Source organism: Protopterus annectens, chromosome 3.part1 (genome assembly GCF_019279795.1).
Source record: "Protopterus annectens isolate FY-2018-M chromosome 3.part1, PAN1.0, whole genome shotgun sequence".
In the NCBI taxonomy this organism is placed as follows: Eukaryota; Metazoa; Chordata; order Ceratodontiformes; family Protopteridae; genus Protopterus; species Protopterus annectens.
The window spans coordinates 104,712,929-104,725,906 of NC_056732.1; the positions used below are offsets into that span (position 1 = coordinate 104,712,929).

Here is a 12,978-nt window from a genome sequence, read left to right on the forward strand (position 1 = left end):
GGCACCAAACATCTACAAAATGGTAGTAACTCTGAATTTATACTGACAACAGCCATTGCTGCTGTTTGCAAATGACAGCCCCAAAAATTACCAGTTTCTCCACATATTTGTCTAGTAGTACATGTTTATTTACGTTTTATAAAGTGTTGCTGTCTCACAGATTTCTTTTTGGCACTCGCATTAATTGCTGCCACCAGGGTTTGCTACATAACATTGAAAATATACTCAGCACCTTCCTCGTTGCTATTTTCTAGCAGATCAGTGAGCCTTTCAACACTCTCCAGACAAGTGTAACTGGTTCATGGAACAGACAATATCCTACTTTGGTTTAATCAAGTTTACTTAGACTATATTTGCGTTAACCTTTGCATAAGATAACAAGGTACAGACAGCCTGTGAAATGTTTATCTTACCTTCATGTTTCCACCCACAGAATCAAATTCAATGCCAAACAAGCCAGACAAGGTGAAGATAAAGCCTACAATTTTACATATACATATTTTTTAATTTATTCCCATTCAGAAAGCACATAACTATCTTTACAGATAGCTTTATTAATAGGTGGCATTTATTACTGACATTGATGGAATGAACTAAAGGGCAAGCCATAACAGAACAAGAATTATTTTGCTGAAAACAACAGATGTCAGGATTCAAACACAATTTGCAAAGCCAACGGTTAAAAGACAATCAGCTAGGACTCACTGGAGAGATCTTTGTAACTACAAGTATTGAAGTTCAACACTAACACAGAATAAAGTTTCAGAAAAAATATACACCTGCATACATTTACCACTTGCTTTTGTTCTAATCTTAACTCTAATTACTCCGCACAGGGCTAGTCACTCGGTGTTGTAAATACTGGATCTATATGATTTTGTCTTATTGACTAAATGTTCATGTGACACCCTGACCTCATGTCAAAATGGGGAAAGGAAGGGTCATTGAGTACAACAATGACACAGACAGTGACCTGTTTGGAAAAATGCTGGCTACTCTTGGAAATACCCTAGCTACTTCATCTGTGTCTTTCATTCTGCACGCTGTACATATATCTGAACAATACCCCGCTAATGCTGTGCATCACCAGCTTTTGATTGCTTGCTTTAAGACCTCTGCAGATTTGTTTTGATAGTGCTGTGCTCTTTTCTGAGTAATTCTGCATAGTACATTTGTTTATTCAAACTTTTTAATTGATAAATGTTTTAAAACCCTCCCCCCTTCTAGCATTACTAGTTATGGTTACATAAGTACAAAACTTTTTTTCTTGTATCTCACCTGTTCTCGCTACTGAGTTGGCCTGTGCATGCATTCTCTACTTTTATTTTGAACAAGACATCTTCCCCTTAGCCGCTGCAGTCCAATCCCTAGAGGTCACTGTCCCATAGTTTTAATTTATATACTGTCACACCATGATTACTGCTTACTTTGTGTTTACATATTCAGTGTAACTACAATCTTCTGTGTTTTTTACCTGTACTGTTATCACAGTAGTACATAATGGTGGGGAATGCTTTAGAAACTGTTTTATGTAAAAAAAGATTGCCTTATATATGAAGTACGAGATTATATTGTGTTTTGTAGAACAGGATGGTGGGTGTTGGGAATTTAGCAACTGCTACTTGGATATTGTTTAACCTCTTTCAGTTGTAATCAAGACAATCCGTCTGACTGACTGCTCAGTGTTTTCTATCTTTAAAAAGTTTCATCCTTTGCTGTCAATGCATGACAAATGTCGGCTGTCTGCAGTAAGGACATTCTCAGGACTACATGCAGTTAGTTGAATCAAACGTCTGGGCACATATTACTGAAGGACAGTAATGTCTACAATTTCAGAGAAACCAGAGTTTGCAGACATTAATATTTTACTGTCAGGATATGTGTACTAATCTGAGCTCTTTAATTACTATACACCGATAGAGACCTCCTAAGAGACATGGTAGCCACTCCTAGGTACAGCCTAGTCACTCAATCCCTATCTTTCATTTTGCACACTGTACAGTATCAAGTATGAACTCTAATTACTGTACACAGATTATGACCTCTTGGGAGACGTGCTGTACTCCCTCCTGGGAGACATGATGTACACAGACAGTGACCTTCTGGGAGGCACACTAGCTACCCTTAGTGACAGCCTAGTCGCTCTACATCTGTCTTTCATTCTGCATACTGTAAACTGTCACATATTTTGGACAATGTCCTGCCAATATTACACATCACAAGCTTGGCTCTTTTGCTACTGTAAATCCTCCGTAGGTTAGTTTGTGATTTTGAGCAGCTGAGAAAACTGAATTTGCTAATTCTATACTTTATCACTAATTTGTGTTTTTAAGACCCTCTTCTAGTGTTACTGATTATGACATAAATGCAATTTTTTCTCCCTGTAACTTACATTTCCTACATTTCCTTGTAACCAAGCTGCATTGAGCATGTGAAGGTATGAATGTGCTCAATGATCATCTCCCATAGACAGATGGATAGTGGCCTTTTTTTCTCTGCTCTGCTCCTGTCACCAGCAACTCCCAGGATCGCTCTTATACCACCCAGATTTCTCCCCCTATTGAAGCTTTCCCACTTATCCCTAACCTCAGCCATTATTATTTACGTTGTCAGAATCCTATAATGCAGTAACCCATGTTTGCTACTATACTATTCACATCTCTCACCAAAGCACAACTAATCTACTTGATCACATTCTCCTACTTCACTCTACCCAAGCGTTCATCACACACTGTATCCAAGCCTTCATCACATTACTAACCACATTACTAACCACAGAATGTCCTACTTCACTCTATCCAAACCTTCATCACAATACTAACCACCAAATGTGATACTTCACTCTATCCAAGCCTTCATCACATTACTAACCACCGAATGTCCTACTTCACTCTATCCAAGCCTTCATCACATTACTAACCACATTACTAACCACCAAATGTCCTACTTCACTCTTTCCAAGCCTTCATCACATTACTAACCACCGAATGTCCTACTTCACTCTATCCAAGCCTTCATTGCATTACTAACCACCAAATGTCCTACTTCACTCTATCCAAGTAACCACTGAATGTCCTACTTCACTCTATCCAAGCCTTCATCACATTACTAACCACCAAAAGTCTCCAAGCCTTCATCACATTACTAACCACCAAAAGTCTCCAAACAATACAGTAATCAATACAAAACCTCTTCCCTGGCATTAGACATACTATTTAAACCTGTAATATCCATCCATTCAAACATCTGAGACATTATAAGTGATGTCAACCCTGCAAGTGTTGATACATGTTGAAAACAGCTAATATCAGTCCCTAGTTACCTTTCTCTTCACCAAAGCATTAAACTCCAACTTACTACTAATTGATCTTTCTAATCAAACTAAAAGATACCCACCTTGTGAGCCTCTACTAATTTTAGAAACAATTACTTTATCACCAAGGTACAGCGGGGTTTGCCAGGTATGTGCTTTTAGTCTGTAGAATTTTGTATGCATCAGTGTGGGATGCTCCTCAACATGTATAACTTTCTTTGCTTAAAGAAAATTTTTTTCCTCTTCTTCTACTCTGGAAATCTTCATATGCCTATTTCTCTGAATATTTTATTTTTGTAGATGTCATTATGTTCTACACTGTTTCACTTTATCTCTATATTTCATATTATTATTGTTACTGGTTTTATGCTAACTTGTCAGCAAATAACATTTTAACATTTAGTTGTATTTATGATTTCATTTTTTATTGCTAGTTTCCTGTATTTCTGAAACTTGTATGTTGCATTTCTACCTATATAATCGTTGACTTTGCGGTAAGGGTTGTGACTGAAAAAGGTCCTTTGGACCAGTTCACTTACCCAGCTAATAAAACTAAAATAAAAATAAAACACCTACAACTTTAGATTCCTCTCTACTTACATCATTACCTCATTCTTCAAAATATTTTTCATTAAAATTCAACCTATTAACACTTTCCTTCACACATTCTGTCACTATTTCATCCTCACTCCAGTGATAAGGGTCTACTAAAAATATCTTATTAAAGAAATTCTCTTCTCCACAGAACAATGACTGAAACAAACAACCAATATAAGCCAGGCTAAACCCTCCACTTTACACTACCAACATAGTTGGTCAAATTTCCTCTAATAATACCTATAATTCTAATTGCAGCAACACTGAAAGAGTAATCCAGGGACACTACTATATCCAGCCTCAACAGTCACCTGCAAACAAACTTCATGCCTTGTTTACTCTTCAACTCCAGTCATATAAGAAATAAATTAAGCCAAATAAGTGCTTTCACTTCTATTCCTTCACCCAACCTGGTAGTGATCGTTGAGTCCTGATTGAAGAATGATAAAATACATCACTTCTTCCCCACCTATATCTATACGTACATCTATACATCGTATATCTGGTAACAGAAATTGTGATGGCATCATGCTACTGTGTAAATCACAGCTAAACATTAATGTGTTTTCCCAAGGCAATGCCACATCTGACACAAACTCAGAATGGCTACCTGTATAACTTTCAATAAGAAAAACAAACTCTCTCGACCTTGCAGTGGCTTACCTTCCTCCACTTGCATCACTACATAAATTCCACATGCATATTCATTCCATTATAGCAGCAGTTTTTAACTTCAAAAACCAAATAATTCTAAGTGACTGTAACCTAGACATCATAGGTCTCCATGCCAAGATATCACATAATTCTTAGAAGACCTTGATCTTATTCAAATGATTAAAGAACTCTCCCACCCTACAAATAAAATGAAATAACTACTCTCACAGATAATTCCTTGTCATTAAAACCTGACCAACATTTCCAATGTTTCTCTATACCCTTCTCCTTTAGTAAGGACAGTCCCGTTTCTTTCATTATTGATGACATCAGAGGAAACACTTGGCTAAACTTGCTTCATTTACAGTCAAAACCTCTGCTAGCATCTACAAATTAAGATTCCACATATCCTCAGTAGACTGGTCACCAATGCCCACTATTGCAGACTTTAATATAGCAGTAGACAGATTAATAACAACACTCTCATAACTTCAAAACATATTCTTTTTCAATAATTTCCAGACTCTATCAATCCAACAAATCACAATGATTTATATAAGTTTAAAGCCTTTCTTATCCATAGGGAAAATTTAAACTCAAGATTATAGAAAGCATTTTGTGTAGCTTTGTAATGCTGCTAAACAAGTTGTTAAAGTTATAAGGTTATCTTAAATCCAAACAAATTTCCTACTTGATCAACCAAAACATTTCTGTAATGAAGCAAACACATCAAAAATAGTTTCTACAAGTCATCCTCTTTAAAGCATGCCAACATTATCAAAGGGCCAACTCTCATGCCCTCAGAGAATTCACAAACGTTGCTGACATCTGCCCTATAAATTCTGAAATGCCACAACTACCTCCCTACCCACCTTTCATAAGCCACTGTTTTACTTCAAATAGACCAAACTTAAATAATCGAACCTCTACTAGAACAAATCCTTACAGATATCCCTCAGGTCTGACAACCTACTCACATGGTTCATATACCACTGTAGCGAGCACATCACAACCCCTCTCCTGCATATACAAAGTCTCTGTAACACCCAAAGAATAATGTCCAATATCTGGAAATTAGCCATAGTTAAAATATTTCCATAAACCACCCAAATCTGAAAATGTATAACACAAATCCATTTCAATCTCTCAGCTCTCAGAAAATTCCTGGAACAAATCACCTATACCCATCTCTTAATTTTCATAGAAAACTCCAACTCCTGTAAACTGAACAGCATATCTTCTGGGCAAGCTGAAGCACTATGACAGCTAGATGGACCCTCACTGATGAGATATTAATCAATACATCGAAGTTTAACCTTATTGCATAGGTTCATAGATTAGTAGGTTCAATGTGTCTCATTAAAGAGCTAACTAAAGCCTCTAATTTATCTGAAAATCTCATTTGTTAAATCATCTTCTTGAAATAGGTATAACCCAAATGTCTCCATTTGTTTTCTTGACTCTTTATTGAGCAGATCTTTCAAAGTTAAGATATTCACTACATAATTATCTGAGGCCCCTAAAAGGTGTTCCATAAGGCTCAGTCCTTGCTCCTCTTCATTTCTCCATCTCCATAAATACACTTCCCTGAGCTCTCTCACCTTCCACTCCTGCTGCATGCTGATGACATGGTATTAACAAGGGTACTTGCAGACAGAATTCCACTTAAACAAACAAAAATGTATTGCCAAACTATGTGAAACAAATCCTGTGGTCTTTGGGAATCACCAGAAACACAGTAAATCTCAAAATGTCCAGGTAATTAAAGAGTTGTTTAAGTAAACTTACCATAACAGTGGATGTTTGAATGCTCACTGCTGCCATAGCCTTAGCTTTATGGGGTCTATCCTGCCAGGGATATAACAGTTGGCCAGCTTCCAAAGCTTCCGGAAACCCTTCACACACCCAAATTGTGAGGCAGCTCTAGCTGACAAGTTTGGGTACTAAGCTATCAGAGATTTTCTGACAACAGAGAGGGGGAGGCCTGAAAGGACAATGCTAGGAAGAACAAAAAATAACCACACTCTGGCATAAATGCACCAAAAAAATAAGGGAGATAGAAGGCAGCAGCATCTACTGTAGCAATGATCATTCAGATGTCTACTGTTATGGCAAGATTACTTGCACAACTGTACTGTGTCCATGATACTGATTACTGCTGCAATAGCCTTAGCTATACAGGTAGATTACCCTAGCTTATTATATTTGGGAAGTGGAAGGAGAAGAGTCCAAGAGCCCCAGGAGAATGGTTCTTGCAAACCCTGATCTAAACATAGAGAAGGAATCAAGCTTACAGTGCTTTGTAAAAATATGGACAGAGGACTATGATGTAGCTTCTAGAATAGTTCTAGAATCCAACCCTTTCCAGAAGGCCTTGGTAGATTGGGTCTTGACCCTGCTTTGAATACCTTTGTTTTAGTGAGTATAACAAAAGGAAATAGCTTTAACCAGCCATTTGGAAATATTCTGCTTTGATACAGGTTGCCCCTTATTACCTTCACAAAAATGAACAATTGATCTGAAGTTATGAAAGATTTAGTTCTGTCAAGATGGTACCCACGTTTTTGTGGACATCCAAAGTATGGAGTATCCTCTCTCCCTCATTTTTGGGTTCAGGAAAGAAAACAGGAAGATGGACGGTTTTGTTTAAAGTAAATTCATATACCACTTTAGGCATAAAAGAAGGATTCATTTTCACAGAAACCCTGTCCCTATGGAAAATGACAGTAAGTTGACTCACCATAAGAGCTTGCAACTCGTATACCATTCTTGCAGAGGTTACAGCAATTGGTAAAACAGTTTTCCATGTTAAGAACCTCAAGTCAGCCAAACTAGCTGATTCAAATGGAGCAAGTGTAAGCTTCTCCAACATAAATTTAAGATCCCAAGGAGGGGCCATCATTTTTCTTGGAGGCCTTTTATGCAAACCCCTTTCAAAACAATTTTCCCATGAAAATGCATTGAAAGAGGACAATCCATGGGCAAACATCCTGAAATGGCCAAGTAATGAACATTTTTACAGGAGTATGAAAGGTCATAGGATATTTACTCAGACATACATTGTAAAACCAGAGAACAACTATCTCTGAATGGGTGCTGGTTATATTGTTGGCACCACCTAGAAAACCTTTTCCATTTGTTAATATACGATTTTCTAGTAGCATGCTTTCTTGCGTCCATTAGTACCTGCTGCACGTCCTCAGTAAACAGCTTCCTAAAAGGAATTAAGACCCTATTATCCAGGAAGTCGACTGACTTTGATTGGTGAAGGGGTGTACCAAACACCTTGTTCTTGTGTGAGCAGATACAGTTTTTCAGGAAGCTTGTAATAATAACTCCTGGCAATTTCCAAAAGAAGGCTACATTTGCCTGAGGCAGAAAAAGAGTCACCACAATGATCTTGGGGGATTCTTTCTGAATCTTCAGAAGTACGCAGGATATTAGTGGAAATGGTAGAAAAGCAAAAGGAACATTCAAGTCCAAGGAAAAGAAAAGGAATCTGTCTTCCATGCCTTCTTGCATGGAGTCCTGGAGCAGAATCTTGCCAGCTGATTGTTCTGAAAGGGGACAAAGAGGTCTACCCAAGGAACTCCCACAGATGGATCATATCTTGGGAGAACCCGATCTAGTTTCCATTCATGAGGGTCTGCCCTTGTCCTACTCAGCTTAGCTGCTACAAAATTTTGGTCTGATTGAATGTAAGCTGCCTGCAGATTGTGACTGTACTGTGAAGCTACATCCCAATCTAACAAAGCTAGTTTGTAGAAGGGGTTACAACCTGGTTCCTTCTTGTTTACTGATGTACCACTTCACTGTGGTATTGTCTGTAACTTGAAGATATCCTGGGAAACAAAGATGATTCAGAGAGTTGACTGTTTTGATCAGAACGACATCTCTTATTTTTATGTGGTTGCATCTATCTTTGGTGTCCCACATACCTTACCTTGCACTTTTATCCCTTCTGAAACTGCTTACCAAGCAAAGTCCAAGGCATCTGTGGTGACTGACTGATTTGCAACATGCAGGGAGGGAGAAGGGGAGGCTGGATTTAGGGATATCGCTCGTCTCCACCAAGTTATTTCGCTTCTGGCAAACTGCAGCACTGGGATCTGAAAAAACAAGGGGTGCTGGTCCTGGGACCAAACATACATCAGAAACCACTTTATCGTTCTCAGTTCGAGTCTTGTTAGGGGTATTATGAAAATCATAGAAGCCATGAGACCCAAAACCCTGAGGTATTCTCTCACAGTGACCGAAGTCTGAGTGGAAATCCCCAAAAATTGATCTAGCTATAGATCATTTTTTCCTGTAGAAGAAAAGCTCTTTAAACTGTGGTGCCTAATTAATATCCCAGAAACACAATCATGTGAGGAGTCAAGAAAGACTTTTGAATGTTCTCTTGGAATCCTAGCTTGTGTAAGAGATCTCTCACCTAAGACAGATTCCTGAAATCCTTGAATAAACCTTTTTTCCCACCTGGGAAGGGGGGAACAGGTTCTGTCACTCTCTGGGACAGCTTGTGATGAACGACACGTTGAAACAAGAGAGTGTGGTCTGGACAATGAGGAACTAAACTCTGGAAAGGAGGCATTTCCTCCCATTGCCATCTGTAACCTTAATGAATGGTTTTCAGAACCCATTTATCTGAAACTATCTGTTGCCAAATACAAAAGTGGAGATTCAGACTTTTCTGGAAGAAAAAAGGTCTGCCAAGGTGTAGGTGGGTGAGTACAAAGTCTCTTAAATAGTCATTCACACTTATTGGTCTGTCCTTGTGTTTTGGAGTTTCCAGAATTCTTCTTAGAACTCCCTTGTCCTTTCTTCTTAAACATTTGTTTACCTACATTTTGTTGAGACTGTTTATTTTGTTACCTACTAAAAGTGGATGAGGAGTTGGAGAATCCCATGAAAATTTTGAAAAAGGATGACTGAAAGAGATTCCCTATATCAGCTTATCCCTTTCATCACACTTTTTTTAAACATCGTTATTGAATTATCACTCGTGACATAGACACATTTACATAAAAGCAAACTGTATTAACAAGTTCATATTTACAAACATTATACTTTACATATATTGCTATATATCGTATAACCTAAGCAGCATTACATAAATTATTCAATTCCTGCCATTTTTTCTCTTTTTTAGCAAGAAACATCTTTATTAAACCATCACTTACAACACAGGCAATCATACATTTATATAAATGAAAACAATCCACGATGACACAATCCTAGCTCCAAGCATTTTACTTCACAAACCATACTGACACACTCCCAGTTGCAAACATTACACACCAGCAACCATAATTAGACATAGGAAGACCTTACCATGTCTAGGCAATTCTGATTCTGTATCTTAGCTCAGAAAAATCATCTCCCTTGTCACACCAATCTGCCCACTCAGCATCTCCGACAGTGCATCCTGAAGGGAATCCTTAAAGTCCACCAACTTACAACTCCCAGAAAATATTCTTCCCAATTACCTGTTTCTTCCCTGTCACACCTCCAACATTTGCTGTCTACCTAAGGAAAAATTATCTGGAGTCTACTTGGTGCATAAAAATATCCATGTAAACATTTCCAAGCAAAAATCCTAAATCTTCTAGATTTTGTTGCATATTTGAGAGACACACATATATCCTCCAATTGTTTCTTTGTGAATTGCTTATACAATCTATCTTCCCAATCCTTTCTAACCTCCTCTGATTGATTCTTACAGTTATCATGCAATATTTTATATGCTGCACTAATTCCTTTTTTAATGGCAGCTTCTGTTCTTGATTCTACTAAAAAACTCTATCAGTGCTGGTCTTTTCATTTAGCACCCACTCCCCCCAATTTCTTTCTCTTTACCTTTACTCTAATATCAATCCTTGATAGGGAAGGCAATCTCTAACCTGCAGTTCAATAAATTCTTAGCATCTTTCTATTCTATCATCTTTCCCGGTCTAGTTATTTGCTCCCACCTTTCATCACACTTTTTGATCATATCTGCAGTAGAGGGTTCAAAAATTAAATCTCTATCCAAAAGGAGAATTTAAAATCTCATCTTTAACATCATCTGGGAGTTTCTGAAAATGCAGCCAAGTAAACTTCCTCAGTACAGTGGCAATGGCCATAGCCTCAAAAGAAGTATCAGCAGAGCCATACACACTTTGAATATTGAGTAGTGAACTAAACAATAGAAGAAATTAAAATGTTTAAAGCAGATTTTTCCCCACAAGAATAAACTGCAGACAAATATTCTTCATACTTTCACAATTAGTCTGGACAAACCTTTACATATGAGGCTAACAATTAAAAATTTTGCAAATCAAAGTTGCAGAAACATACACTTTTTTTCCACATACTTGTCAATAATCTTCCTATCCTTAGCAGAAGTAATAGGATTGGAATTAACTAAGTGTTCATCAGCAGAAGGATCAACTAAGCTATAGCTGCTGGATGAGGTTTGGGAAGTGAATCAAAACTTAAGACCGAGGAACTTTATACATTCTGTCTACCTTTTTAGGGGTAACTGTCTGACTGTCAAAAAATTGCATGCAGGGGGGAAGAGCCTAGGTGGCCAACTGAGAGTGAATTTTGAGAGCTCCATAAAATAGTATAATAATATAGTAAAATGTCATTATTTTCAAGTTTTAAACATCAGAAATCTATAGATAAACTACTAAACTACATAAATATCAATTTTGGTGGAGATATACAAAATGTTCCTGTCAAGTAACGTGGAGATATATTGAGTCACTGAATATGAACAACTCAAGGAATTCTCACCCAGATACTGCTTTGAAAAAAGAACTGCAATTGATGACATCTAACTTACAGCAACAATCTTTGAAGATGGATGGCTTTAAAAATTAGAAAACCTCAAATTAAATTCTCAAAAACAGGCTGATACTCTTAAGGAACTATTAAAGCAACACCATACAAAAATAACAAATATAAAGACTTCTCTAAATGACACTGAAAGAAGACACAAAGAGGAAGAATTCCAAAAAGAATTTCTGCTTAAACAGAATACATGGCTGCTTAACAAAACAGATGACTCAGAAAACAGGGAAAGGAGAAACAACATAAGGATCTTTGGTCTGCCTGAAAACACTGAAGGTGAAGACATTATTTCATTCTTAACAACCTGGATTCCTGAATTTTTAGACTTGAAAGAGGGACTTTCATTTGGAATTGAAAGGGCACATAGAGCACTGAGGAAACCTGCTTCTAACTCAACAAATACTCCACCTAGATCGAGAAGTTATGTACTCACCATAACGTTCGATGTATGTGGTCCATCTCGCCTCACATTCTTACTCACGGGTTCAGAGCCGAACATCGGCTCTGACTCGGCCAACTTATTTTTCTAGCACGAAGTCTCCAATTGGCTGGGCTAACCTGGTATCCCATGTTGCACTGCTCCATAGCCCCAGATCTAGTTTGCAGCAATCCACAGTCACACCTCATGCACAACCACAGTTCAGTAAGGTAGAACACTATCCAGGGTAGCAAAGAAAAAACAACCAATACCAAAGGGTACTGAAGACCAATGTCGCCTCCAAATCCTCCAGGAGGGGGGACAGGTGGGAGGGAACGTAAGAATGTGAGGCGAGATGGACTACATACATCGAACGTTATGGTGAGTACATAACTTCTAGATGTTATGTGGTCCAATCTCGCCTACATTCTTACTCACGGGACAGCGTCCCCAGCACCTCTATCCTGGGAGGCTCAATGGAAGATGCTCCTGAGAATAGTGGAACCAAAGGAAGCCCGGTCCCTAGAAGTCACGTCTAATTTGTAATGAGTAATAAAGGTGTGGGGAGAAGCCCACATGGCCGCAGCACAAATTTCATCCAAAGATTGCCTGGAATGATAAGCTACTGAAGCGGAAACAGCCCTGGTGGAGTGAGCCTTGACGGGGAACGATAAATTTCTGCCTGCTGACGAATAGACATAGAAGATGCAATCAGAAATCCATCTGGAAACTGTAATTTTAGAAATAGGGGAACCTGTTCTATTTTCTGAAAAGGACACAAACAGTTGGTCAGACTTTCGAAGTTGTTTTGTCCTGTGTAAAATCGAAGCTGCCTGTGTACGTCCAACTGATGAAATCTATACTCTGCCTTGTTGGAAAATTGAGGGAAGAAAACTGGCAGTTCAATAGACTGATTGAGATTAACGGTAGAGGTTACTTTCGGAAGAAAGGACGGATTAGGTCTCAAGGAAACCCTGTCCTTATGAAAGATTAAATACGGGGATTTGATGGACAACGCTTGAATCTCTGACACCCGTCTGGCTGATGTGATGGCTATTAAGAATGCAGTCTTCCAAGACAGAAATTTTAATTCACAGGTGGCAGCTGGCTCGAAAGATGATGAAGTCAGGGCTTGTAAGACAAAATTTAAATCCGATGGCAT

General features: G+C 38.2%; 1 protein-coding gene across 1 annotated transcript in view; it reads right to left on the reverse strand.

Moving 5' to 3' along the window:
* The window catches only part of MAPRE2 (microtubule associated protein RP/EB family member 2), a 2,455,004-nt gene that overhangs the window by 2,320,876 nt on the left and 121,150 nt on the right, over positions 1 to 12,978 (reverse strand). The gene's annotated exons all lie outside the window — the stretch shown is intronic.